The sequence below is a fragment of the Lepus europaeus genome, chromosome X (genome assembly GCF_033115175.1).
Source record: "Lepus europaeus isolate LE1 chromosome X, mLepTim1.pri, whole genome shotgun sequence".
In the NCBI taxonomy this organism is placed as follows: Eukaryota; Metazoa; Chordata; class Mammalia; order Lagomorpha; family Leporidae; genus Lepus; species Lepus europaeus.
In genome coordinates, this window is record NC_084850.1 from 11,453,295 (window position 1) to 11,479,667 (window position 26,373).

The 26,373-nt window shown below is 36.9% G+C and overlaps 1 pseudogene; it reads left to right on the forward strand.

Annotated features, from left to right (window-relative positions):
- The first annotated feature begins 757 nt into the window (after positions 1-757).
- LOC133752475 (FUN14 domain-containing protein 1-like) overlaps positions 758-26,373 on the forward strand; it is a 46,029-nt pseudogene continuing 20,413 nt past the window's right edge.

The window sequence follows — 26,373 nt, forward strand, 5'->3', positions numbered from 1 at the left end:
CTTAACTTAACTACTTAACTTAACCACTTAACTACTTAACTTAACTTAATACATCTACCCAATCTTAAACAATATCACTTATCTGCCAGGCAATCAATATTATTATACCACAAGTCACAACAAACACTATTAAAATAATCTTAAGTACTATCACAATGAACAATACAAGCACAGCAAAAGATTCAATACATAACATTGGTTTGCTATGTTTCTAGGCTCGCATCACTGTCAGGAATGGGTTTCTCCTGTGGGGAGTGTCCAGTGTCTAGAGTTCAATGTCCCAGCAGAGACAAAACTTGGACCAGTTATTTACAAGCAGGAAGTCATGGGAAGGTTATCACTCTGGGCAGTAGGCTCAAGGTTCCCAGCTGGATGGCAGGCAAGAAGTTGGAGAGGTCCCCTGCTGAGAGGCCTGGTCTGGCTCTGCAGTCAACTCTGGCAGCAGGCTGAAAAGGACTCCAGGCAAGGCAGTGAGGTGGCAGCCCCGCTGAGCAGACACAGCAGCAGGGCAGCAACACAGGAGCTCCAGATGGCCTCTTGATCCCGTCATCGCCTTGTGCCGCGTAGCAAAAGCTAGTGGACTGGCTCTTCGACTCCAAATGTGAGGAGATCCAGAGGTTCACTTGCACTGGACGCCCCCCCCCCCCCCACACACACACAGACAGTGGGGTATTACAGCTCAGGGACAGCTCTGCAGGTCTGCTTGTGCCACTACCTGCTCCATACAGAGTAGTGGGCTGCCTCTTCAGCTCCAGATATGTGGAGATCCACAGGTTCCCACACAGCAGGCCCCTTACTCAGCTGCAAGGCCGAAAGTGTTACAGCAACTTTTATTAGACAGGAACAAGACCACAACAGGAGAGCTCATGCAGCTAAAGCCGCTCAGGAACAGCAGCGAAGGCTGCTCAGGAACAGGTGCAGCTCCGAGAGCTGTGGCTGGAACAGGTCAGGAACGGGTCAGGATCTCTTCAGTGACAGCTCAGTGACAGCTCAGTGACAGCTCAGTGACGGCTCAGTGACGGCTCAGTGACAGCTCGGCTCAGCTCCACTCTTCTTTCTTCTGCTCCCAGTGGTTTATACACACCAGGCCATGAACCTCCAAAGGATGGAGAGCAACTCCAGGGCTCCCCTTTTATCCTCATTTTTTGGCAGTCCTCCAATTTGCCATCATCCGACTTGTGCAATTTTATTGGTTCTTAATTATGTTTATTGGTTCTTACTTATGTTTGAATGGTACAGTCAATACTCTTCCTGCCTTCCTTATGTTTGAACAGTCCAGTCAGCTTGGGTAGGAGGGTATTGTCCACAGCACACAGTTATCTGACTGACCAGAGATGTCTGCTTGGTATGATTAGGAGTGTCTCCTTAACAGCCGTTAGGCATTGCCTCAGCTCCTGACTTACAACTCCACTGTACTTTTATTTTTGTGGCTAGTGGTAACTTCTTAACTCAGTGTTTTACTGTGTTTCCACAGTTCACCTCCTTTTCAGGTAAGCGGTGATCTGGGACTCTTTTTAGATTCCTGTGGGATTCTCCACACCATGATAGAAACCTGGAAGGAGTTCTGGGCTCCTGGCATCATTCTGGCCCAGCTCTAGTTGCTGTGGGCATTCATGGAATGAACCACTGGATAGAAAAACCTCTCTCTCTCTCTCTCTCTCTCTCTCTCTCTCTCTCTCCCTCCCTCCCTCCCTCCCTTTCTCTCTCTTTGTTCCTGTTTCTCTTTATCTTTCCCTCTTTCTATCACTATGTCTTTTGAATAAATGTATAAAAAACTTTTTGCCAATAATTCTGCCTCTGGAAATTGAACTAGAGAAATACACTGAAATGTAATGACACTTTCATGCACAAATATTTTCACTGAAAAATCACATATAATAGCAAAAATATGGACAGGATATAAATTACCAAATATTGCTTAAACATATTAATATCATAAATGTGGGGGCCGGCGCCATGGTGCAGTAGGTTGATCCTCCACCTGCAGCCCCGGCATCCCATATGGGCGCCAGTTCTAGTCCCAGCAGCTCCTCTTCTGATCCAGCTCTCTGCTATGGCCTGGGAAAGCAGTACAAGCAGTACAAGCTCCTGGCTCCTGGCTTCAGATCGGCACAGCTCCAGCAGTAGTGGCCATCTGGGGAGTGAACCAGCAGATGGAAGACCTTCCCTCTAACTGTCTGCAACTCTGTCTCTCAAATAAATAAATAAAATCTTAAAAAGAACCCATAAATGTGAATATTACAAAACATTTACAAAATCCTAAGGAAATTTTTATCATAAAACAGTATGTCAAAATGGAGAAATGTAGTTGTATAGTTGTTGTTTGAATGGCTTCAAATATGTAAAAACAATACATTAAACAGGGAAATGCATTAATATTAATAGCAAATAACTCAAAATATGATGCATACAGATGATTTTTAATTTTATGTTCATAGAGTTCCATTTTTACCCATATAAAGTAATAAGTATGTATTATTTCAATAATAACAGTTACAATGTATACTTTGGTGGACAGTATTATGTTTCAGTACAAAAAAAAGATTTAACAATGTTGTAGCTTAAATATTTGCTTCTTCCTCAATATTCATATGTTAAAATCAAATCTCTAGTGTGATTAAATTTGGAGATAGGGAGCTTTGAGAGGTGATTAGGTTTGGAGATGGCAGCCTGAGGAATGGACTTAGTGCCTTTATAAAAGAGAAATACTAAAGAAATCCAAAATTGCAGAAAATGGATGTTTAAATGCAATCATGCTTAGGGCACAGGAAAAAAAGAGAAAAACTGTAGAGAGAGCTTCTATGTTCTTAGAGAATACATAAGTAACCTTATGCAGAATGGTAGTAGAAATATAAAAGGTAAGTATGCTGTAATGAAGTTTCAGATGGAAATGAAGAAAAAATTATTGGAGACTGAGGAAAGGCCATTCTTCTTATGAAATGATGAAGAACGTGGTTGAATCATGCTGATTTTTTACTGTTAGAACATGATTTGCCTGCAAAACTCATGCAGGACTTTAAACCCAAAAGTTATAAGATAATGATTCTACAAGGTTGGAAACAATCCAATTATGGTGCTTGTTGGTGGGAAGTCCTTAGGTCATTTGGAGGCATGCCCTCTGAAAGTAGTTCTCACAAGCGGATTGGCTATAAAAGCCTGAGTCAGGCCTAGCCATCCTCTCTGCTTCTTGGCGCACCATGTAATTCCCCTCCAACACACTCATTGTGATTGTCATCTGCTACCCCGTTTGACACTAAATCAATGGACAGCACAATCTAGGCCTAGTACCTCCAAAACTGTGATTTAAATAACATTTTTCTCTTTATAAAGTTAGCGTCTCTCAGATATTTCATAGTAGTCATGAAAAGCTGACTACAGTGGGCTCGTGTTTCATGGAAGGGAACAATTACCCGTTATGAAATGCTATACTTAGCTGAAGTTATTTCTAGGCAAAATATCAACGATGCCATGTTGTGGTTAGGATATGGATTGAGTGTTTCCCAAAGCTTTATATGTTGATATTTAATCTCTATTATGAGCTATTACAAGAGTAGAAAATTATCATGACTATAATGTTTACAGGAAGAGCCTTTGAAAAATAATTGGGATTATACAAAGTCATTTAGATGGATCCCCATGATTGAATCCTCTGAGATTTTATTTATTTATTTATTTATTTATTTGAATGTTTGGACAGGCAGAGTGGACAGTGAGAGAGAGAGAGACAGAGAGAAAGGTCTTCCTTTGCCGTTGGCTCACCCTCCAATGGCCGCCGCGGTAGGCGCGCTGCGACAGGTCACCGCGCTGATACAATGGCAGGAGCCAGGTGCCTATCCTGGTCTCCCATGGGGTGCAGGGCCCAAGCACTTGAGCCATCCTCCACTGCACTCCCTGGCTACAGCAGAGAGCTGGCCTGGAAGAGGGGCAACCGGGACAGAATCCGGCGCCCCGACCGGGGCTAGAACCCGGTATGCCGGCGCCGCAAGGCGGAGGATTAGCCTAGTGAGCCACGGCGCCGGCCTGAATCCTCTGAGATTTTTAAGAAAGGAGGCACAGGCCATACATACACGGATACACATACACATTCCTTGTCTTTTTATGTGATGCAATTCAGGACTCTTCCAGCAAGGTCATCACTAGATGAAGTTCCTCATCATTGCATTGCCAAAATCATTTCTCTATAAAGCTTACCTGACCAGATATTTCATTACAGTAATACAAAACAGATTAATACTAAACGTTTGACTCCTCTGGATTATGAGTAAAATATAACAGAAGATAAATTGCTAAAAGATAGAATTGTTAAACCAAGGAGGCATGCACTGTGGCACAGCAGTTTGAGTCTCGCCTGCTTCACTTCCAGTCCAGCTCTCTGCTTATGGCCTGGGAAAGCACTGAAAGATGGTGCAAGTCCTTGTGCCATTGCACTTGCGTGGAAGACCTGGATGAAGCTTTAGGCTCCTGACTCCTGGCTTTGGATAAGCCCAGCTCCAGCATTCTGGCCATTTGGGGAGTGGACCAGTGGATGGAACACCTTTGTCTCTCTCTCTCTCTCTGCCTTTCAACTCTGCCTTTCAAATAAATCTTTAAAAAATGAGTTGCTAAGCCAAAAGAAAGCAGAATTAGAGGTTTGAAAAATTCTGACTGTCTATGTTTCAAAAGATTCCAACCTCAAGGGTGTGGAAAAGTGACCCTTTGGTTAAAAAATTAATGTAAATCCACCATTTGAAATAAAGCTACTAGGCATTTTCCAAGATGATGGAAGGGTGGCCCTGAAGGAAATTCAGAGATCATCAGAATTGCCACTCCCATCACAAGCGCAGAAACCAAGTGCCCAGAAACAGGACAACTTCAAATAAGAAGCTACTGGGGTGTCTGGAGGATTCATTGTGTACACCAAGTGCCAGCTCACATCATGGGCTGTGATCCACTACATTCCAGCATTGTTTTTTTGGGTGCCCAAAAATGTAAAATTGTAAAATGGAGGCCAATGGACTCTTTCTTCCACAGAATGCAGGCAGCAAATTGTGGCAACATCCATGTGTCCCAGAGGAAACAGCTATTTCTAACTAGGTTTCAAAATTCCTAGCTCTGGAGAAACATGGAGGCAGGTCATGGTCATAGAGACATTGAGAGCAACCTTGAAGCTTTGGTTGATGTTTTCACCGCAGTGGATCTAAAAAGCAAAGCATGAAGTCAAGGCGAACTAGTATTGTGATTTAAGATCTAATAGTATTTGCTCTATTAGTTTATCTTTTAAAATTTTATTGTTTATTTGTTTGAAAGGCAGAGTTGAGGTGGAGAGAGAGAGAGAAAGAGAGAGAGAGCATGAGAGATCAATCAATCTTCTATCTGCTAATGCAGATCATTGATTATCAAAAGGACACAATGGCCAGGACAGGGTCAGGCTGAAGCCAGGAGCTTCATCTGGGTCTCCAACATGGGTGACAGGGGCCCAAGCACTTGGGCCATCTCCACTGCTTTGCCCAGGCCACTAACAAGGGGCTGGGTTGGAAGTAGAGAAGCCGAGATATGAACTGCACAAATATAAGACGCCAGCATCACAGGTTACCTGCAACACCACAATGCTGGCCACTCTATTAGGTTTTGAAACTGTTATTTCATCTTTCCTTACCTATTTTATGCTTTTAGAATAGGAATGGTTGTTCTACCACTGAATTTTGGAAGCAAATTAATTGTTTGGTTTCTTCCATGTAAGGATACAGCAAGGAAACAACCATATATAAACTGAGAAGCTGGACATCAGCAGACACTTAATCTCCGAGGATTTTGATCTTGGATATTTCATCCTCCAAAACTTTGAGAAATACATTTATAAACCACACAGTCTATGGTACATTTGTTACAGCAGCCCAAACAGATTGAAGCAAAGAGTATTAACATTATTTCCACTTTATAAATAAGAGCATATAGATACAAATAACTAGAGCTATCCAAGGTCACAATGCCTGCAGTTTGTAGAGCTGGAATTAACGTTCCTGGTTTGTGATTCCTAATCCCATATCCCTTCCAATGTTCCACAGTGCTACTTTCAAATAGAGGATACAAGAGTGGCATGAGTAGTAACAGTATCATCTCCAGTTAACCATCAGAGAAATACTTTAAAAAAATGCTAGGGGAAAAAACTCCCAGCCAAAGCTCATCATTCACAACAAAATCTTTGTCTCAATGCTTTGGTTTTCATTTCACCTCCATGTCTAACAGTCTCATACAGTTTAAGCTATGTCTAGCTTATAAATTAAAATAAACAATCTAATTTTCCTGTAGTGTCCTTTTGTTCTCTTTAAATATCACAATTATCTTGATTACTTTCCTATGTTTGGAAAGTTTTTCATTGCATCAAAATACATAGAGATATCTGTTTGTAATTGTTCTATTTCTTCAAATCCTGGATATATACACTCAGTTTCCTTCCCTAATAATAAATGCTTTTTGTCACATTAACTGCCTTGCAGTATATTTTAAACCATTCTCCATAATATAAGGTTATTGAAATCGCTTTAAGAAACCACAATCTTTGAATTATTTTGAGATTCCAAACGAATGGTGTGAATGCTGATTTGTAAGCTATGGAATGGCCTTTACTTGTAAGACTCCTGGATACATGATTAGGGTTACAGAGCATAAACCTCAGAATTTGGCTCTAATTTTGATCTATTCTTTTTTTTCTGAAATTTATCAGTTCAGAGTTAATTTTAGGGTCTGAGTAAACTAAAACCACAAATCCTGCCATTCACACAGATTAGATCATTTGAGGCCATCTGCTGACTTCTAAAGACGCAACTGTGATGAGCACAGTGAACAGAGCTAATTGGTCTAAGCCAGCCTTCTCAGCCTGACCCCCTTGCCCTCTTTAGTCCCCGCCTATTGGCTGGTCCCAATTTATAAGCACCCACAAATGGAAAAGGAACATTTGAACCAAGTAACTACAGAAATTATGACCTAGAGGAGATAGATGATGTATCCCAAGAACTGAATGATTTAATCCTGGCATTGATTTGGAAACTTAAATCAGACTCATGTATCAGGTTCCTTATCAAATTAAGATAAATCTCTACCCGAATCAAGGTAGTGAAGTAATAAATCACACCTTTATTTCCTTGAACAAATAACACTTTGTGGACACAACTGGTGCAAAACTCCAGTTCCTTGGAGAGTTTAATGAGAAATACAGGAGGGAAATGTGCATGAATGTTTAGGTGTGGTAGGTGTGGTTCCAAGACAGTAAAGACCTATGGGTGTTTAAATTCACTCTTTCAATGTTCTTTCTTCCCTTTTCTTCATTTCAATATGTCCACTTACTTGTCATAAAACCTGCTATTATGTGTCCACTTCTGAATTATAACATCAACCAATTAAGATTCAAATGGTTCTAGATTTATAAACAAAAGGAGAAAACAAGTTGTTCTATGAAAAAGCTAGGAAGTAAGCACCTTCTCAATGGATTATCTAACACTTATATTCTAGATTTATGAAGTCAAATTTTCCATCATATGTACAGGAGAAATTTGCATCTATTATTTTATATTTATGGATAAAATAATTTTAGTGACTCTTAAGGGACATTTGAAATAGATTATTGGGATTTCTATAGAGCTGTGTGGTAGAAATTATGAAAGAGGATTCAGTTTGAAATAATAATGAATATGACTCACCTATTAAAACATTTCTTTTTGTTTTGACAGGCAGAGTTAGACACACTGAGAGAGAGAGAGAGACAGAGAGAGAGAGTTAGAGACAGAGAGAGAGAGACAGAGAGAAAGGTCTTCCTTTGCCGTTGGTTCACCCCCCCAGATGGATACTATGGCCAGCACACTGAGCCGATCTGAAGCCAGGAGCCAGGTGGTCTCCCATGCAGGTGCAGGGCCCAAGCACTTGGGCCATCCTCCACTGCCTTCCCGGACCACAGCAGAGAGCTGGACTGGAAGAGGAGCAACTGCGACAGAATCCGGTGCCCCAACTGGGACTAGAACCCAGGGTGCCTGTGCCGCAGGCGGAGGATTATCCAAGTGAGCCGCAGCGCCGGCCCTAAAACATTTCTAAAATCAGTAAAGATAATGCTCAAAGAATACATTTAAAAAATGTAGTAGTCAATTTTAGCCAATATATTTTGAAGTTGCATCTTCTTACATAAAACATAGGAATGTTTGTATACAATGTCCAGTGCATCAAATGGGAGTTCTGTGCATGAATTCTTCATTTCTTTTGGGCTGAGCGATATCCTAATGCTATGAAGGAACTGTTTCGGCAATGAAGCAGTCCGCATTACAATTAAGATGTGATGTGGTACCAAACTTTAAGTTTCTATAATGGAAAATGCTATTAATACAAATGTTTAAGAATTAAAAAATCTAACGATCTTGTGTTACTAGACATGATAGTTATCTTAATGAGAAAGCCCCAGAGGCCTAAAGGGTTAACTACTTGTAAAATCCTACAGGTGCTTTCAAAAATACTGTGAAGTAAGCAAGTGCCTCTTGTTGGTTGAGGAGTTTATAATTTTAAACATGGCGACTTAACGTCTTTTGTCATCCACAGTTATATATGATTTGCTGCTCATAAAACTAAAGCGTTGTTGGTTCTGTGTTTAGCTGTCCTCCTATAGGTTCCTATGGACTTTTCCAGCCACTTCTATTGTATTCAGTAGTTTGGGATGGCTCTGTAAACAGATGAAGCCAATAATGTATTAACAGTACCGACTGAGAGAAAGTATGGTTAACTGAGGTTACTAAAAACAAAAAGCAATTCAAGTCAATTGGCAATCTACAAAAAGAGTTAAAGATTTTAAAAGCTATTATTAAAATTGCTATATTGGTCTATTAGGCTATGTTATATGTGTGTACATATTGTATGTCCACATGGGGAAATTTTATTAAGAGTTTTATTTTAAATGGCTTATAGATAAGACTGTCCATAAATTTAAGCTGCTAAAATCAATCAAAGATACATTTTAATTTGTGTGACCTGAATCTGTGTATCATATGTTTTAAACTTGTTGGTAGAAAGAAACTAAAAACATTTTATATGGTTGTGCTTAAGTTTACTGGTTAAACAAACTACACCATGTTAAATATTTAAGAGGTGTTTCCAAATACATGATTCTTAAAATTTATAGAAGGCATTGGACCTTCTGGTAAATGTTTTCTTAAGTTGTTATCTAATGGTTGAAACGGTTTGCTAAGTATTCATGTGATATTGCTATTGTCAGCAAGCGATCTAGGACTTGCTCCCTCATTTCTCTATTCTAAGCCCAACTTGTTCTTTCATTTCTCTATTCTCTTCAAGGTAGGAAACTAATTCTATTATGAAGGAATCTGTAGGACGCACAATTTAATCTTTAGACCTTATAAAAGAGATGGCTAACATTTTTCTGTAATAGCATAGCCAAAATAAGAACCTAAATAATAATCTCACAATTACCATGTAAGCTTACTTTTAACATTAACCTGGAACCTCTCACTACTTTTTTCCTGCTCTTTCCTTCAGTAAGCATATTAGAAGAGAATTTATTTAGTGTCAATTCTAGACCAGATACTTAAACCTGCAGTGGGCATATAGAGACAGATGTGGTTAGATTGCTGCCATCAGAAATTTGTCAGAGAGGAGAGACAGCTCTTCCCACAAATGAATATGGTAGGTACACAGGATTGCAGAATCTCGTTGAAACTCATTGTTTTTTGAGGAGTCAGGAAAATTCCATCAGGGGTATTTATTTGAGCTGTGTCATAACAGACATATAAGAACTTGCCACATGAGACAAATTAGAAAAAGAAGGGAGGAAGTCAACTTAAAGGGTTCACATTGTAAAAGGATGTCTAACCACAAAAACTAAGGAAGATCCTTAGAAATTCCCTTGAGATACTGATACATCCTTATATTGCAGATGATGTATCTGCAGACTGGAAAGGAGACTTGACCTGCTCTACTTCACAATGTGAAGCAATTAAGTGTTCATATCAGTTCACTCTCTCCATTTGTGCTAATAGAAAATGTCAAGACATTTAGAACCTCTGGAACAGTCACCCCCTTTTTAGTTGCATGGATTCTTGTACTTCTAATCCAAATTGCACGAACAGTCCTATAATCTTATAAACAGTTTGTTTAACAACGCAGAGCATTGGAAACACTCAGAAACACACAGAAGGGGGTTTTCTTCTCCAGTCAGTGGATCCATTGTGTGCACTTCATTCTCATAGTATGCAGGAAAGCTGCCTACTTAAAGCTACTGACCCTTATATCTACTCAATACATAAAATTGCCTTTACAAGTTGTAACATTTAAAAGGTGGCAAGAGAGATGGCAGACAAGACCACGGTCACAGTGATACAACCAGATATGTACAACTATTGCCATTTTATTCCTCTAACAACACTAAGTTCAAGAATGCTGAAAAGTCAGTTAACTGAAAGAAGAATTTGACCTAAAACAGAATATTGGGTGTACATTTTGACCCAACACATATTTCTTGAATACATCAGTTATGATAATAAGTACATGGTTTAAGGTCTAAAAAAATTCCTTATTTTTAGTCCAGTTCTCTCATTTACTAGCAATGAAACTCAAGATAACATTTCAAAATCTCCACTTTCCCTTCAGTAAATAACTATTCAAGGTGGGTAAGAACTCAAATAGATCAAATTAAGTAGAAACATTTTAAAAATGTATGAAATGTTATGCTGATCATTGTATTGTTATTTAGACTCATTTACAAAAATGATTTATTTACAATTTTATGTGCAAATTTCTTTAGATGATCTATATTTCATTTCCACTTAACTATTGCTGTGTTAAATGCTTGTGATTCTTTCAAAATGCTTTGGTTATTATCAATAGATATATTTAAAAATATAATTATATTGGAGCCAACATTATAACCTAAGATAAGCAGCCTCCTGCCATGCAGGCATACCATACTGACGCTAGTTCAAGCCCCTCACCCCATGCTCCACTTCCCATTCAGCTCCTGGATAATGCACCTGGGAAAGCAGTGGAGGATGATCCAGTTCTTTGGGTCCTTACACCCATGTGGGAAACAAAGGAGAAGGTCCTGGCTTCTGGATTTAGCCTGGCCCAGTCCTGGCTATTGTGGCTATTTTGGAATGAACCGATACATGAAAGATCTCTCTCTCTCTCTCTCTCTCTCTCTGTAACTCTGCCTTTCAAATAAGTGAAATGGATCTTTAAAATGTAAATGATTATGTTAAATAGAAATGTGCAGTTTCATGGGAAAATAAATGCAATGTTACAATATTAACTAACAATACACTTTTATTGGTTTAATTTGAATGAATTCATAATGCAGCATGGTTGAATAGTTTTCATGTTGCCTGTTTCTTCTGAAAATAAGTTCAGTTATTAGAGAAAAATTGTGCCTTCATAAAATTGAAAGATATTATTACATACATGTAATTTTACAAATTTCAAAGCCCTTTCATATATATCACAATGATCCTTCAAATAACATTGTTTAGGGTGGGTATCTCAAAAAGACCATGGGAAAATTGACTTCAAATATAAAATTTCTGGGCAAGAAAATTTGAAATCCATACTTTTTTTCATAATACACATTTTAACGAACTCTTTGAAGACTCCTAACATGAATGGATTTCAAAATCGTTCCAGCAAAATAAAGTTATCTTTTGATTTCATTTTCTATAACTTTATGACATACCCTTGTGTTGGTAGAAAATGTACAGCACAAAGTATCTTTACACTATTAACCTATCTAGGTGTTCTGAAAGATGTAGTGCTTTGCTAAGATTATCACACTAATAAGAGGTGAAGTGGGGTGAGGGCCGCAGGCTTTTGGTTTCCTTGTTTGATAGCTCCTCTCCTACACTAAAATAATATGTTAATATTACAACTAGAGTTAATAGCCAGTATCATATCAAAATAAAGACTGTGTTCATTCCTCATTGTCTCGGCTTCCCTACTTCTTGGAATTTAGGTATTCCTCAATACCTTATAAAGATAGCTCAGCACTAGACATATAAAATTCATTTATGTGACTATATGTAAGGCAGGTTTAAAACACAGGATGTTATTTGGTTAATATTTCTCTTATTAGTTGAGACAAATATCTAAAGTGATACTTTAAAGCAACCTATTGTGCTTTTATTCTATTCAATATTAGTCCTTACAAATATGATATCAAGTGCATGGTATTAGTAGTTATTAAAGTATCCTTATAATGAGTCACACAAAGCTGATTAACCATCACCTAGTGACTCAATTGTTTATGTGACCTCTTTCCCCCTTAAGTCAAGTCAGTTTTTAACAACAGTTCCCTTGAGCATGCCTTCTGCTTTTAATGGAAAATAATAAATCTTAATCAATTCTCTCTTACCACAGAAGACCACAGAATCTCATATTACAAATATGTGAAACCTGTAACTCCCCCCAAAGCCTGCTCTTCTGTTATGATGTTTAAGCTTCAACAGTAGACTGCTGTAAAGAGGTTCTAATCTATACGGAATTCCTGCTGTTGGCATAATATCATGGGAAGTCTTACTATAAATGATACAAAATTATACATACAGGAGGGAATTGAGCAAGGTGCAATCTGTAAGAGAGCAGGTTTAGTAGCTTTTGTTAATTCTATAAATTTTACAAGCAAAAATACCTTTATTGATGGCCTAAAATAGTTCAACTCAATTGTATTAAAACTCATTTGAAGCAGCAAATACTGTCTAAATTTATTACTAGCATAACTGTTGCCATTATATAACTTTCAAGATAATATACCAAATGTATATACACACACATACACACACACATGCATTTATTTGCCAGTAAAAGGTTTATCCGTTTTCTAGGAATACTGCAACAAATTATCACAAACTGGGTGGGGTAAAGGCAGAAATTTATTGTCTCACAATTTGTAGTACTAGATGCTTCAAGTCCAAACACTGGGTGTTGATAGGCTCATATTCCATCTCAAGGTTCCAGGAAAACCATCCTTTGCCTTCTCCAAATTCTGGTAGTCCCAGTCTTTCATTGGTTTTGGGAAGCAAAACTCCAATCTCTGCTTCTATGTCTATGGTTACATGACATTCCCCATGTTTGTCTACATGTTTGTATCTTATAAAGGCACCAGTCATATTGGATTATATACCTACTCTGCTTCAGCATGACCTCATCTAAACTAATTATGTCCTCAATACCTCTGGTTACAAATAATTTCACATGCCCAGGTACTGGGGGTGAGAGTATTAACATATTTTTGAAAGGCCAAAATTCAACTCATAACAATGTTTCATTCATATGATTCAAAACTGAACTATTCTGTGAAAATACCTTTTCCACCTCTTTTCCTCATCTGCCAAATTCCCATGCTATCTCTAAATTTAATTACTTTTCTTCTGTAGAGATTAGTAATGTATTCAAATTTCTTAGAAATTATGTCTGAATTTTTTGATCTTTCATATAAATTTGAGTTCATTTATTTGTAAAGGAGATAATTTTTTTTCAAAAATAACAGCTCTTCATTTCATTAATATTTTGTAAATTTTTTATTTCAGATTTGTTTATTTCTTCTCTAATTTTAATTATTTCTTTCCTCCTATTAATTTGGGGTTTGCTTTCTTGTTTTTCTCCATTCTTAAGATGCATTGACAGCTCATTTATTTGGTACCATTCCAATTTCTTCATGTAGGAACCTATTGCTATAAACTTCCCTCTTAACACTGCTTTTGCTGTATCCCACAAGATTTGATGTGATGTATTATCATCTTAATTGGTTTTCAGAATTTTTTTACTTCTCTTTTGATTTCTTATATGACCCACTGTTCATTAAGGAACATATTGTTTAGTATCCATGTGTTTGTATATGATCTGGAGATTCTTGAGTTGTTGATTTCTGGCTTCATTCCATTGTAGTCAGAAAGGATGCATGGTATGATTTCAATATTTTTGAATTTGTTGAGCCTTGCTTTATGGCCTAGGCTGTGGACTATCCTAGAGAACGTTCCATGCACTGTTGAGAAGAATGTGTATTCTGCCACTGTGGGGTGAAAAGTTCTGGAGATATCAGTTAGGTCCATTTGATCCATAGTGTCAATTAACCCTGTTGTTTCTTTGTTGATTTTTCTGCCTTGATCTGACCATTGATGAAAGTAGAGTGTTGAAGTCCCCTGTTACTACTGCATTGGATATCTCCCTTTAGATCAATTAATATTTCTTTTAAATAGCCACATGTCCTGTAACTGGGTATGTGTACATTTATTAAAGTCATATCTTCTTGTTGAATTGATACTTTAATAATTAAATAGTGCCCTTATTCATATCTTTTAACAGTTTCCATGTTAAAGCCTATTTTGTCTGATATTAGGATGGCAACATCAGCTCGTTTTTATTTTCCATTATCATGGAATAACTTTGTCCATCATTTTATTTTCAGTTTACTTACATATTTGTTAGTGACATATGTTTCTTATAGGAAGCAAGTAGATGGAGCTTGATTTTCATCAATTTGGCCAGTCTGTGTCTTTTAACTGGAGAGTTGAGACCATTTACATTCAAAATGACTATTGATAAGTAACGACTTGGCCCTGACATTTTTCCAAAAATATTCCTGCTGTTTACTTTGGATTTCCTATGTGCTTTTAATGGGAGATTTTCTGCTTTCACCTTCTTTCATAGTGATGACTGTTTTTCTGTGTTTTGCATGTCTTTAAGCATCTTTTGTGAGGTTGGACAAGTGGTGATAAATTATTTCAATTTCTGTTTGTTATGGAGGATCTTTATTTGACCTTTATTCATAAATGAGAGCTTTGCAAAGTACAGTTTACTGGGTTGAAAGGTTTTTTTTTTCCCTTAAGACTTGGACTATATCTAGCCTTTTGATTCTAGCCTGTAGAATTTCTGATGAGAAGTCAGCTGTGAGTTTAATTGGAGATCCTCTGAGAGTAATCTGGAGTTTTTCTCATGGACGTTTTAGAAATTTTCTGTATATTTTACTGTGGAAAGTTTGACTACAATATGTCATGGTGAAGATCTTTTATGGTCTTGTCTGTTAGGCGTTCTATGGGCTTCCTGTACTTGGACACCCCTTTCTTTCTCCAAATTGAGAAGTTTCTGTAATTATTTCACTAAATAGGCCCTCTAGACCATTATCATACAACATTTGTCCAGCTAACCAAAACGAGAGAGAGAAGACTCAAATCAATAAAACCAGAGATAAAAAAGGAAATGTAACAAAATTTATAACATAAAAATGATCATCAATTATTACTATAAAGAATTGTATGGCAAAAATTAGGAAACCTAAAAGAAATGGATAGATTCCTAAACACATGCAACCTACCAAAGTTGAGTCATGAATAGAAAGCTTAAACATACCAATAAACAAGGCAGAAATTTAATCAGTAATAAAGAAAAACACAGGACAGGATGGCTTCACTGCTGAATTCTACCAAGCATTTAAAGAAGAATTAATTCCAATTCCTCTTTAGCTATTCGGAACAGCCTGCATCACCTTAATTCCTAAACCAGAAAAAGATACAACTGAGAAAGAGAACTATAGACTAATATCCATGATGAACAGAGATACAAAAGTCCTCAACAAAGTATTAGCTAATCGGATCCAACAACACATCAGAAAGATCATTCACCTGGACCAAATAGGATTTATCCCTGGTATACAGGAATGGTTCAACATTCACAATTCCATCAATGTGATACATCACATTAACAAACTGAGGAGCAAAAACTATATGGTTATCTACATAGATGCAGAGAAAGCATTCATCAACATAATCTTGGCAATTTATGACAGACCATCTGCCAGTATCTTACTGAATGGGGAAAAGCTGGATGCATTCCCCCTAATATCCAGAACAAGACAAGGATGCCCCCTCTCACCAATGTTATTTAATATAGTGCTGGATGTTTTAGAGCCATTAAGCAAGAAAAAAAATCAAAGGGATACAAACTGGAAAGAAAGAAATTTAACTAACTCTATTTGTACATGACATGATTCTATTTTCAAGGGATCCAAAAGACTCCAATGAGAAATTAATAGAATTCAAAAAAATTTGGTAAAATGGGAGGATATAAAATAAATACAGAAAAATTAATAGACTTTATATAAATACACAATGCCATGGCTGAGAAAGAATTTTAAGATCAGTTCCATTTACCATAGCTCCAAAAATAAATAAATATCTTGGAATACATTTAACCATGGACATCAAATATCTCTACCATGAAAATTACAAAATGATAAATATAGGAAAACATTAAAAAATGGAAAAATCTTTCATGTTCATGGATTGGAAGAATCAACATCATCAAAATGTCCATACTACCAAAAGCAATTTACTGATTCGATATGAAACCAATCAAAATACCAATTAAATCATTTATTAATAATTTTCTTTTAAAATAATTCATTTTCATGACAAAAAATAATCACTTCTCTATAGAGTACAAAGTGACATTTTAAACTATGTATAAATTGTTCAAAGATTACAAGTTAACATATCCAACATTTACCAATGTATGTGTATTGACCTAAAACCATTAAAAATATATAGCGACTTTGAAATATGTAATGTTATTATTAACTCTGATCATCATGCAGTGCAATAAGCAGACAAAATATATTCTAGCACTTTTACTAAATCTCATTTCTCTTAAAGTTTCCTGATTTTGAGTCACAGATTTAAAGACCTCCTCAAATCCAGATTTATGTAAAGTATCTATTGTTTACTTCAAGCTAGTGAATTCATTTTCACATTTAAATTGCTGCTGCTAATTTCCCTGATAAAGATAAATGCAAAAACCCTCAACAAAATACTAACCAATCAAACCCAATAACACATCAGAAAGATAATCTACCCAGACCAAGTGAGATTTATCCCTCATGTACAGGGAGGGTTCAACATTCATAAATCAATACATGTGATTCATCATAGTAACAAATTGGAGAACAAAAGCCATATGATTATCTCCATAGAATCAGAGAAGACATTTGATAAAATCCAACATCTTTTCATGACGAAGATAAATGCAAATACCCTCAACAAAATACTAACCAATCAAACCCAACAACACATCAGAAAGATAATCTACCCAGACCAAGTGAGATTTATCCCTCATGTACAGGGAGGGTTCAACATTCATAAATCAATACGTGTGATTCATCATAGTAACAAATTGGAGAACAAAAGCCATATGATTATCTCGATAGAATCAGAGAAGACATTTGATAAAATCCAACATCTTTTCATGATGAAGATAAATGCAAATACCCTCAACAAAATACTAACCAATCAAACCCAACAATGCATCAGAAAGATAATCTACCCAGACCAAGTGAGATTTATCCCTCATGTACAGGGAAGGTTCAACATTCATAAATCAATACGTGTGATTCACCATAGCAACAAATTGGAGAACAAAAGCCATGTGATTATCTCAATAGAATCAGAGAAGACATTTGATAAAATCCAACATCTTTTCATGATGAAAACATTGAGTGATTTGGGTACCGAAGGAGCATTCTCTAACATTATCAAGGCAATCTACCACAAAACCGAGTCAGCAATTTATTGAATGGGAAAAAATTGGAGGCATCCCCACTAAGATCCATAACCAGACAAGGATGTTTACTATCACCATTGTTATTCAATATTGTCCTGGAAGTTCTAACCAGAGCTATTAAACAAGAAAAAGAAATCAAAGGGATACAAATTGGGAACTAGGAAGTCAAACTATCCCTATTTGGAGATGACATGATTCTATATATAGGGGATACAAAAGACCCTACTAAGAGACTATTGGGGTGCTGGTGGCATAGCAGGTAAAGCTGCTACATGCAGTGCTGGAATCCCATATGGACACCCAGCTGCTCTACTTCTGATCCATCTCTCTGCTATGCCCTGAGGAATCAGTGAAAGATGGTCCAAATCCTTAGACCCCTGCTCTCATATGGGAGAAACCCTGAACCCATGTGGGAAACAAGGAAGTTCCTGGCTCCTGGCTTTGGATTAGTCCAGCTCTGGCCATTGTATCCATTTGGGGAATGAACTAGTATTTGGAAAACTCTCTCTCTCTCTCTCTCTCTCCTCCTGCCTCTGCTTCTCTATAACTTTGCCTTTCAAATAAATAAATAAATCTTACAAAAGAGATTATTAGAACTCACAAAAGAGTTTAGTAAAGCAGCAGGATATAAAATCAACACACAAAAATCATTAGCCTTTGTATATGTTATAGCTGAGAAATCACTTCTAAGACCAATCACATTCACAATAGCTACAAAAAAAGAATTAAATTCCTTAGAATAAATTTAAGCAAGGACCCAAATATCTCTACCATGAGAATGACAAAACTTTAAAGAAAGAAACAGAAGAAGACATAAAAATTGGAAAAATTTTCCATGTTCATGGATTTGAAAAAATCAATATCATCAAAATATCCATATACTGGAAGCAGTTTACAGATGCAAAGTAATCTCTACAAAAATACCTACAACATTCTTCTCAGATCTAGAAAAAATGATGCTAAAATTTATATGGAAACACCAGACCCTCCCAATAGTTAAGGCAATCTTTAAAAAAAAAGATGGAGGCATCACAATGTAAGATTTCAAGACATCCTGCAAGGCAGTTATAATCAAAACAACCTGGCACTTGCAAAAAAAAATGTGTAGACCAGTAGAACAGAAAAGAAAACTTGAGAAATCAATCTATGCATCTACAACCAACATATCTTTGATGAAAGAGCTTAAATCAATAATTGAAACAAAGACAGTCTCTTCAACAAATGATGCTAGGAAAACTGGATCTCCACATGCAGAAATATGAAACAAGATCCCTATTTCATACCTTACACAAAAATTCACTCCAAATGGTTCAAAGACCTAAATCTAGGACCTGACACTATCAAATTACTAGAGAGCATTGGGAAAAACCTACAGGAGATCGGCATAGGGAAAAACTTATTGGAAAAGACCTCAGAAGCACAGGCAAACAAAGCCAAAATTGACAAATGGGGTTACATCAAATGGAGAAGCTTCTGCACTTCAAAAAACACACTCAGCAAACTATAGAGGCAACCAACAAGATGGGATGAAATATTTGCAAACTATGAAACTGATAAAGGATTAATATCAGGAAGCTAAAAGAGCTAAAGAAACTCAACAACAACAAAACAAACAACCAAGTTAAGAAATGGGCAAAGGACATGAACAGGCATTTTTCAAGAGAGGAAATTCATATGGCCAACAGACATATGAAAAATTGCCCAGGATTTGTAGCCATCAAGGAAATGCAAATAAGAACCACATGAGGTTTCAACACACCCAAGATAGAATGACTTTCATGCAGAAATCAACAAAGAACAAATGCTGGCAGGGATGTGGGGAAAAGGGTACCCTAATCCACTGTTGGTGCTACTAGAAGATAGTACGGAGATACCTCTGACTTCTAAATATAGACCTGCCATATGACCCAACCATTCCACTCCTGGGAATTTACCCAAAGGAAATTAAATTAGCATATGAAAGAGCTATCTGTACTCCAATGTTTATCCCAGCTCAATTCACAATAGCTAAGCTATAGAATCAACACAGATTTCCATCTATGGAAAACTGGATAAAGAAATTATGGTATATATGCACTACAGAATACTATGCAGCAGTAAAAAAATGAAATCCTGTGATTTGCAACAAAATGGATGCAATTGGAAACCATTATGCTTAGTGAGATAAGCCAGTTCCAAAAAGAAAAATACCATATGTTCTCTCTGATCTGTGGTAACTAATACAGAACATAAAAAGTAATCTGCATAAGTGAAATTGACACTTTGTGATGTAATGCTATTGAACAGCCCTTGACTTGACTGTTGAGGAACAGTGTTTATGTTTGTTTGTTTGGCAGGGGTATTGTTTGTTTTTTCTTCATACATATTGTTGAACTCTGTACTCAGTGTAGGGTTAATCTTATGACTATAAAGTTAACTGAAACTATATCTTTGAAAAAATAAGAATGGAAATGGGAGAGTGATGAGGAAGAAGGGTGGGGGTATAGCAGGAGGGAGGTAGGGTGAAAAGAATCATTATGTTTCTAAGTTTGCTTGAATTTCATGGCATTATGTGAAAATAAATATACATTCATATTAAATAATAAAAAATTGCTGCAGCTTCATTTGAGATGCATGCTGATGTATTATTTAAGATATGGATCCAACTTCAGGGTTTTTTTTAAGCAAATAGTTATTTGAGTTTTTATAATACCATTTATAAAACAAATCTGTTTTCTTATACTGATGTGAAATGATGCCACCTTTATTGTACATAAAATAAAGTGTTATATGTATTTGGGTCTATTCCTCAATGTCAGATTTATTCATCTTTTAGATATCCATGTACTAGCAGCAAACATTTTATTTGCTAGTCCATTTTAATTAGAATATATTAATTGTATATATCATATATTTATGGAACACAATGTGATTTTTTTAAAAATGTTCACATTGTAGAATGATGAAATTGAGCTTTTTAACAAGTTCATCACCATATATACTTATCATTTTTGTAGTGAAAATATTAAAATCTACTCAGCAATTTTGAAATATACATCATTTTTATTATATTTACCATTCTGTGAAATAAATCACTAAAACCTATTTCTCTTACAAATAACTCTGTGCTCTTTGATTAACTCTTTTCCTTAACCCAAATATGTCAGCCTTCAACTCCCACTTACGCATCATCCTACTCTGCTTATATAAGTTCAACATTTTATATATTTCAAATATAAATATAATCACATAGTACTTATATTTCTGTTCCTGGCTTATTTGCTTATGTCTCTGAGAATAACAATTTCTACCACTTTCATTCAGGTTGTCACAAATGATTGAAGGTCATTTCTTTTAAAAGGTTTATTTTTTAATTTGAAAGTGAGAATTACACAGAGAAGGAGAGGCAGAGAGAGAGGTCTTCCACCCACTGGTTCACTCCTCAACTGGCCGCAATGGCCAAAGCTGTGCCAATCAGAAGCCAGGAGCCTCCTCTGAGTCTCCCATTCGAATAAGAGGCCCAAGGACTTGAGCCATCCCCCACTGCTTTCCCAGGTCACAGCAGAGAACTAGATCAGAAGTGGAGCAGCCAGGACTTGAACCGGTGCAGACACAGGATGCCAGCACCGCAGGCTGGGGGTTCAACCCGCTGTGCAACAGTATCGACCCAGAAGGTCATTTTTTAAGGATGAGCATTATTGTCCATATAAATACCCCATCAGTTTTATTCATCCATTGACAAACATTTTGGTTGTATCCATATACTAAAAATTTGTGAATAAAAGCTATAATAAATGTGGTAGTACAGAGATCTCTTACCATATTGATTTTAATTCCTTTGTACACATACCCAGAAATAAGATCATTGGATCATATTGTGATCTTATTTTTAGTTTTTTAAGGAACGACCATTCTGTTTTATTAACAGTCCTTAATTATTATAGTTTATATTGTATTTCCATATCCTAACCTAATTAATGTCCTTTCTGTACTCTTCCAGAATGTTCTGTTTATTTTTCATCTTCCTCCATGAACATTATAATACGCATTTCTAGTTTCATATGAAAAAAGTTGTTGTTTTTAAAGAGCATGTATAAAATGTATAGATCAATTGAGAGTTCTATATATTGACTATCTACTGTTGTTTTCATCAAAATTTCTTTATACAGAACTTATATATTAGCTTAATCATTTATTTTATATGTATACATGTTATATATTTTATATATGCAAAATCTTTTTTGCTAATATTGTGTGTGATTTCTTCCATTGTGTTATTTATTCCATTATAACAACTTCACTAGGGGTTGTTTGTAAGTGTGGAACTTATTCGTTTCTATGTATCTTTTTTCATTGCCACCAACTTACATATTTTTGGTACTTATTCCTGTGCTTTTCACGTCTCTTCTATAAATAAAATAATACTTGCAAATAATGATATCTTACTTTTTCTCCCTTTCCTATTTATATTTAATTTATTTTACTTGTTTAATTGCATAAGATAGTATTCCAATAAAACATTAAATAATATCAGTAAAGCTGAATATTCTTTTCTTTTTTTAAAAACTTTTATTTAAAGAATATAAATTTCCAAAGTACAGCTTATGGATTACAATGGCTTCCCCCCCCACCCCCATAACTTTCCCCCCACACGCAACCCTCCCCTTTCCCGCTCTCTCTCCCTTTCCATTCACATCAAGATTCATTTTTTTTTTTTTGACAGGCAGAGTGGATAGTGAGAGAGAGAGAGAGACAGAAAGGTCTTCCTTTTGCCGTTGGTTCACCCTCCAATGGCTGCCGCGGCCGGCACACCGCGCTGATCCGAAGCCAGGAGCCAGGTGCTTCTCTTGGTCTCCCATGAGGGTGCAGGGCCCAAGGACTTGGGCCATCCTCCACTGCCTTCCCGGGCCATAGCAGAGAGCTGGCCTGGAAGAGGGGCAACCGGGATAGAATCAGGCACCATGACCGGGACTAGAACCCGGTGTACCGGCGCCGCAAGGTGGAGGATTAGCCTGTTAAGCCACGGCGCCGGCCAAGATTCATTTTCAATTCTCTTTATACACAGAAGATCAGTTTAGTATATATTAAGTAAAGATTTCAACAGTTTTCCCCCACATAGTAACAAAAAGTGAAAAATACTGTTGGAGTACTAGTTATATCATTAAATCACAATGTGCAGCACATTAAGGACAGAAATCCTGCATGATATTTTTAAAAATTGATTAATTTTTCTATGCAATGTCCAATTTAACACCAAGTTATTTTTTTCATTTTCAATTATCTTTATATACAGAAAATCAATTCAGTATATACTAAGTAAAGATTTCATCAGTTTGCACCAACACAGAAACACAAAGTGTAAAAATACTGTTTCATTTCCAATTCTCTTTATGTACAGAAGATCAATTCGATATATAATTAGTAAAGACCTCATCAGTTTGTGCCCACACAGAAACACATAGTATAAAAATACTGTTTCAGTACTAGTTATAGCATCACTTCGCTTTAGACGACACATTAGGGACAGATCCCACATGGGGTGTAAGTACACAGTGACTCCTGTTGCTGATTTAACAATTTGACACTCCTGTTCATGGCGTCAGTAATCTCCCTAGGCTCTAGTCATGAGTTGCCAGGGCTATGGAAGCCTTTAGGGTTCGCTGACTTTGATCTTATTCCGATAGGGTCATAGTCAAAGTGGAGGTTCTCTCCTCCCTTCGGAGAAGGGTACCTCCTTCTTTGATGGCCCCGTTCTTTCCACTGGGATCTCACTCACAGAGATCTTTCATTTAGGTCTTTTTTTTTTTCCTTGATATCTTGGCTTTCCATGCCTGCTATACTCTCATGGGTTCTTCCGCCAGATCCGAATGCCTTGAGGGCTGATTCTGAGGCCAGAATGAAAAAAAAAAAAAAAACAACCTGGTGTTAAAATGGAAATGGCATAGAAAATTAATTAATTTGAAAAAAAAATTATGTAGGATCTCTGTCTTTAATGTGCTGTACATTGCTATTTAATGCTATAATTAGTAATCCAATGGTAGTTTATTCACTTTACATTGCTATGGGGACAAAATGTTGAAATCTTTACCTAATATATACTAAACTGATCTTCTGTATATAAAGAGAATTGAAAATGAATCTTTACATGAATGGAAGGGGAGAGGGAGCGGGAAAGGGGAGGGTTGCGGGCGGGAGGGAAGTTATGGGAGGGGGGAAGCCATTGTAACCCACAAGCTATACTTTGGAAATTTATATTCATTAAATAAAAGTTTAATAAAAAAATACTGTTTCAGTACTAGTTATAGCATCACCTCACATTGGACAACGCATTAAGGACAGATCCCACATGAGATGTAAGTACACAGTGACTCCTGTTGCTGACTTAACAATTTAACACTCTTGTTTATGGTGTCAGTAATCTCCCTAGGCTCTAGTCATGAGTTGCCAAGGCTATGGAAGCCTTTAGGGTTTGCCGAATTCGATCTTATTCTGACAGGATCATAGTCAAAGTGGGAGTTCTTTGCTCCCTTCAGAGAAAGGTACTTCCTTCTTTGATGGCCCCGTTCTTTCCACTGGGATCTCACTCGCAGAGATCTTTCATTTAGGTTTTGTTTTTGTTTTTTGTTTTTTTGTTTGTTTGTTTGTTTATTTGTTTGTTTGTTTTTGCCAGAGTGTCTTGGCTTTCCATTCCTAAAATACTCTCATGGGCTCTTCAGCCAGATCTGAATGCCTTAAGGGCTGATTCTGAGGCCAGAGTGCTGTTTAGGACATCTGCCATTCTATGAGTCTGCTTTGTATCCTGCTTCCCATGTTGGATCGTTCTCTCCCTTTTTGATTCTATCAGTTAGTATTCGCAGACACTAGTCTTGTTTGTGAGATCCCTTTGACTCTTAGACCTATCAGTGTGATCAATTGTGAACTGCAGTTGATCACTTGGACTAGTGAGTTGGCATTGCTACATGCCACCTTGATGGGATTGTATTGGAATCCCCTAGCACGTTTCTAACCCCACCATTTGGGGCAAGTCAGCTTGAGCATGTCCCAAATTGCACATCTCCTCCCTCTCTTTTTCCTACTCTTATTTTTAACAGGGATCACTTTTCAGTTAAAATTTAAACACCTAAGAATAACTGTGTGTTAATTACAAAGTTCAAACAATAGTATTAGAACAAAAAAATATTATAAAGGATAAGGTATTGCATTGTACATCAACAGTCAGGACAAGAGCTGATCAAGTCACTGTTTCTCATAGTGTCCAATTCACTTCAACAGGTTTCCCCTTTGGTGCTCAGTTAGTTGTCGCAGATCAGAGAGAAAAGACCCAAATCAATAAAATCAGAGATGAAAAAGGAAACGTAGCAACAGACACCACAGAAATAAAAAGAATCATCAGAAATTACTACAAGGACTTGTATGCCAGCAAACAGGGAATTCTATCAGAAATGGACAGATTCTTGGACACATACAACCTCCCTAAATTGAGCCAGGAAGACATAGAAAACCTAAACAGACCCATAACTGACACAGAAATTAAAACAATACTAAAGGCCCTCCCAACAAAGAAAAGCCCAGGACCAGATGGATTCACTGCTGAGTTCTACCAGACATTTAAAGAAGAACTAACTCCAATTCTTCTCAAACTATTCAAAACAATCGAAAAAGAGGGAATCCTCCTAAATTCTTTCTATCAAGCCAAAATCCCCTTAATTCCTAAGCCGGAAAAAAAAAGATGCACCATTGAAAGAGAATTACAGATCAATATCCCTGATGAACATAGATGCAACAACACATCAGAAAGATCATCCACCCAGACCAAGTGGGATTTATCCCTGGTAAGCAGGGATGGTTCAACGTTCGCAAAACAATCAACATAATACACTACATTAACAGACTGCAGAAGGAAAACCATATGATTCTCTCAATAGACGCAGAGAAAGCATTTGATAAAGTACAACACCCTTTCATGATGAAAACTCTAAGCAAGCTGGGTATGGAAGGAACATTCCTCAATACAATCAAAGCAATATATGAAAAACCCACGGCCAACATCCTATTGAATGGGGAAAAGTTGGAAGCAGTTAGGCTGAGATCTGGTACCAGACAGGGATGCCCACTCTCACCACTGCTATTCATTATAATTCTGGAAGTTTTAGCCAGAGCTATTAGGCAAGAAAAAGAAATTAAAGGGATACAAATTGGGAAGGAAGAACTCAAACTATCCCTCTTTGCAGATGATATGATTCTTTATTTAGGGGACCCAAAGAACTCGACTAAGAGACTACTGGAACTCATCGAAGAGTTTGGCAAAGTAGCAGGATATAAAATCAATGCACAAAAGTCAACAGCCTTTGTATACACAGGCAAAGCCAAGGCTGAGGAAGAACTTCTAAGATCAATCCCATTCACAATAGCTACAAAAACAATGAAATACCTTGGAATAAACTTAACCAAGGATGTTAAAGATCTCTACGATGAAAACTACAAAACCTTAAAGAAAGAAATAGAAGAGGATACCAAAAAATGGAAATATCTTCCATGCTCATGGATTGGAAGAATCAACATCATCAAAATGTCTGTTCTCCCAACAGCAATTTATACATTCAATGCAATACCCATCAAGATACCGAAGACCTTCTTCTCAGATCTGGAAAAAATGATGCTGAAATTCAAATGGAGACACAGGAGACCTCGAATAGTTAAGCAATCTTGTACAACAAAAACAAAGCCAGAGGCATCACAATACCAGATTACAGGACACACTGCAGGGCAGTTGTTATCAAAACAGCATGGTACTGGTACAGAAACAGATGGATAGACCAATGGAACAGA